Source organism: Mesoplodon mirus (genome assembly GCF_964341445.2).
Source record: "Mesoplodon mirus genome assembly, chromosome: 2".
NCBI classification, from domain to species: Eukaryota; Metazoa; Chordata; class Mammalia; order Artiodactyla; family Ziphiidae; genus Mesoplodon; species Mesoplodon mirus.
Window position 1 is genome coordinate 193191533 of NC_138977.1, and position 4620 is coordinate 193196152.

Below are 4620 nucleotides of genomic sequence, written 5' to 3' on the forward strand. Positions count from 1 at the left end.
TGCACAGTGCCTGATTCCAGGCAGCCTTTGGTGTGGGTCCTCTTAAAAGGGGGGATGCTCAAGTCTCTGCACTGCTCGGTCCCCAAAAGCAGCCCACAAGTTAAAAAGAGAGACCTCTGTGTTGGACAGCTAACAAGGGCAGATCATGTCTTCATAGTATCTTAATTAGGAAATAAAGGGATTTGTAAAAAAAATCATTTTTGACTGATGTCTCTCCCTTAGCATCCTGGATCTTGTATTCATTGACTCAAACAACAATACTTTTTATGCTACTGAAATCTGGCAAGATGAAGAAAATTTCCCCTGATCCTTGGACCGTGACAAGAGACTATGGGTAAGGATGGGGACTGGGGCTCCCAGCAAGAACTGTCATTTCTATGTCTGATGGAAGGGAGGTGACTTCCCTGAGGATCGACTTTCTTGGAGTTTTCTTTCTCTCAGAACCCACAGAGATGAAGAATGGTTTCGTTTCTTTGGTGCTGCTGCTATTATTAGCAGAGGCTTCTGGTGCTATGACTTCTGTCATCATCCCAGAAATCAAGAATGCATTGCTCAACAATGACGTTTCTTTTCCTGTAAACACACACACACACACACACACACACACACATTTGGTTGACTGAAATGGCAATGTATTTGCTGTGTGATACTGTGTAAGAAACTAGCTCTTTCAGTTCCTCCTCTGAAAATGGGGTTATTGACCACCTACCTCCTGGGGCTGTTGTGAATATCAAGTAAGATGATCCCTGTGAATGGCTTCACTTGATTAATGTAGCTTGTTGTTGCCCATAATGATAACAGTACTAACAAATAACATTTTCAGATGCTTTCCATGTGCCAGGCAATGTTACAGGCACTTTATATGTATCTCATTAAATCCTCACAAAAGATATAAGAAATCTAAGCTCAGAAAGGCTAAACAACTTACACAAGGTCACAAAAAGAATGTGTTAATTTCATCTGCCAATTAGTTCTCAGGTCCTGAGTCCTGGTTTTTAAGGTTTCCTTTCTTTTTCTGTGTAAATCAGGTTCCTAGCAGGAAACTGATGTTGAACTCAAGCTGAGTAATTAAAGAAAGTTGAATAAGAAGTGGTTTGGGTTCAGAGATAAGAAGAGATGATGTAACACCCTGGGGCTAATAACACACTAGGGCCCCAAGCCCCAAGAGAAAGGAGAAGTTATAGGAACCTGAAAAAAGAAGTGTAAACAGAAGGCCAACTGACAGCACCTGTGGGCTTCAGCAGAGGAAGGTTCTGCAGGGTGGAAGCCCCAGAAGCGACGAGGATACCACTCCCTTCCTCTGAGCTCTTGTGTCTCCCTTTGGCCAAACCCACTGGGAAGCCAGAGACCATGGAGCTCCCTCTCTGACGGTGACAGTCTGCTGGGGAAGGATGCAGAGTGGATCTGAAGGGGCAAGTGGAAACTATCGAGTCCTGACTCCATGGAGTCATAATGCCTACATTTCTTGGTTTACAGAAATGTATGCTCAGAAGCAAAAACTTAGAGGTAGAGGAGAAGGAAACACAGAGAAATAAAGATAAAAAGTATTGCTAACATTTTGGTGTATACCTTCTCCAAGAAGCAAACTTAGAGAACCACCCTCACGTGTCACTACCAAATCTTCTACCTGCCTAAATCTATGCCTTCAGCCTGCCTTCCCTTCCATAGTTTGGATGAATTATCCCTAGTGTTTTAAAAAAAAACGGTTCAGCATCATAATTTTGTTCTAGTTCACATCCCATGTCACCTCCTTAAAGACTTCTCTCCAGCAATTGTCAGCTCTTTGGTATCACAGTTTTTCCATCCCTACTGCAGCACTCTCATCAGCACATAAACATTCATTAATATCACCCACTTTCAAAAATAATCTCCCCTCAGCCATCTCCAGCTATAGCCACCCAAGTTCCTGCTTTTACAGCGAAACTTCTCAGAAGAACTGTCTCCTCACTTCTTGTTTTCTCAACTCATCCCAAAAGAGCATTTAGGTCATCACTTTTTTTTTTTTTTTTCCGGTAGGCGGGCCTCTCACTGTTGTGGCCTCTCCCTTTGCGGAGCACAGGCTCCGGAATCGCAGGCTCAGCGGCCATGGCTCACGGACCCAGCCGCTCCGCAGTATGTGGGATCCTCCCGGACCGGGGCACGAACGCGTGTCCCCTGCATTGGCAGGCGGACTCTCAACCACTGTGCCACCAGGGAAGCCCGGAAAGGATATTACTTAAAAAAATTTTTTTAAATTAATTTTTATTGGAGTATGGTTGCTTTACGATGTTGTGTTAGCCTCTATTGCACAACAAAATGAATCAGCCAGACACATACAGATATCCCCTCCCTTTTGGACTTCCCTCCCATTTAGGTTACCACAGTGCATTATGTAGAGTTTCCTGTGCTATACAGTATGTTCCTATCAGTTGTCTATTTTATACATAGTATCAATAGTGTATATGTGTCAATCCCAGTCTCCCAATAGGATATTCTTTTTTGACTGGGGTTGACACCCTTTAGGAGGAGAATGCTATTTGTCATGCTCCCCATTTCTTGTCTGGTGAATCTGTGCTATGTCTCAGAGTGTTCATCTTTCTGTTCCCCCCCCACACACACACACAGTGAGACCACAAAGAACTCCTTGGACAGCAGTCTACGGCAACTAAAATGCCATTTCACCTGGAACTTAGAGGGAGAAAATTCCTTGGATGATTTTGAAGACAGAGTGTGTAACCTGACTGAGTTTCAGAACAGCGAATTCCAAGCCACAATGTGCAACATATTGGCCTACATAAAACACTGCAGAGGCCAGCACGAGGCAGCCCTGGGATGCTTACAGCAGGCTGAAGAGTTCATCCAGCGAGAGCACGCTGACCAGGCAGAGATCAGAAGCCTGGTCACCTGGGGAAACTACACCTGGGTCTACTACCACCTGGGAAGATTCTCAGAAGCTCAGGTTTATGTAGACTAGGTGAAACAAGTATGCCAGAAGTATTCCAGCCCCTACAGAATTGAGAGTCCTGAGATGCATTGTGAGGAAGGGTGGGCACGGTTAAGGTGTGGAGGAAACCAAAATGAAAGGGCCAAGGTGTGTTTTGAGAAGGCTCTGGAAAAGAAACCCAAGACCCAGAATTCTCCTCTGGACTGGCCATCGCGAGCTACCGTCTGGATAACTGGCCACCGTCTCAGAATCCCGTTGACCCTTTGAGGCAAGCCATTCAGCTGAATCCTGACAACCAGTATGTCAAAGTCCTCTTGGCCCTGAGACTTCAAAAGATTAATAAAGAAGGTGAAGGAGAGAGGTCAGTCAAAGAAGCTTTGGAGAAAGCTCCATTGGCAACAGATGTGCTTCGTGGGGCAGCAAAGCTGTATGGAAGAAAAGGTGACCTGGACCAAGCTATAGAACTCCTGAGAAAGGCTCTAAAATGCATGCCAAACAACACCTACCTGCATTGCCACATTGGGTGCTACTATAGGGCCAAAGTCCTTCAAATACAGAAAATGGGTGGGAAAAGAGAGAAGTTACAGGAACTAATAGGACACGCTCTAGATCATTTAAAGAGAGCTGATGAGAGCAATGGAAATTTCTTCCATATCTGCTCCTGTATCGCCTGTCTCTCTTCACAAGCATGTCGGTATGAAGAAGCAGAGTATTACTTTCAAAAAGAATTCAGCAAAGAGCTTCCTCCTGTAGCCAAACAAGTGCTCCATCTGCGATATTGCAACTTTCAGCTGTATCAAATGAAGTGTGAAGACAAGGCCATCCACCATTTTATGACAGGTGTGAAAATAAACCAGGAGTCAAAGGAGAGAGAAAAAATGTAAAACAGACTGCAAAAATTTGCCAAAATCAACCTCTCAAACAACGGAGTAGATCCTAAGGCTTTGCATCTCTTGGCGTTTCTTCAGGAACTGAATGGAGAAATGCAGCCAGCAGAGAAAAACTCTGAGAGGGTTTTGGACTCTGGAAACCTCATCCCTTTAGCATCTTTAGGTGAGGAATAAGGAATCGGAATGTGGTACCCATAGGGCTACTGCTGGAAGGGAGCTGAAACCCTTCCACCAAGTTGGTATTCAAAATATTTAACAACTGGTATGGCATAGGCATGGACTTAGACCCTGGCCACAGCACTGGATCAGGGTTAAGGAGAAACTCTGCTGGGCAAGTGTTAACACTTGAATTGCTCAGAGAGTTCTGGGAGGGGGACTAGATTGGGGCAGGCAGGTCCTGGGGCTCAGTAAAGGGCCTATTTCCCGATTGACCCCTTGGGAGCAGTTGGCACTGTGACATTCCCTCTGTGGGGTGATGTCTTGGGTTTGTTTCTATGTTTCTATAAAGCAGTCAGATACCTCACACCTGTAACACTGTGGTTCTTTTTAGCAATGTTTTCCATCCTTGGAGTCATTTTAGAACCTGTACAGATTGGCCCTGTGATACAGTTCAATGCAGGCTGTCCCAAAATATGCCAGTGGCATATTGATTATTTTGAATTTGTTGCTTGAGAAAACAGCCAGTGCAAGAAGAACACTCTGACCCTCCTCTGAAAGCAGGAAATAAATCTCCCATGTGAAAGGTACCCTCACTGTAGCAGGAGGTAGCGAGACATCCTTGTCGCCGGAGATAGGGAATTGAGGGCT

The 4620-nt window shown here is 44.9% G+C and overlaps 1 pseudogene across 1 annotated transcript; it reads left to right on the forward strand.

Moving 5' to 3' along the window:
• The first annotated feature begins 287 nt into the window (after positions 1 to 287).
• LOC309816304 (interferon-induced protein with tetratricopeptide repeats 2-like) lies at positions 288 to 3807 on the forward strand (annotated as a pseudogene). Its single transcript has 2 exons — positions 288 to 334; positions 2605 to 3807. The product of its transcript is annotated as an interferon-induced protein with tetratricopeptide repeats 2-like (transcript).
• Positions 3808 to 4620: the final 813 nt, after the last annotated feature.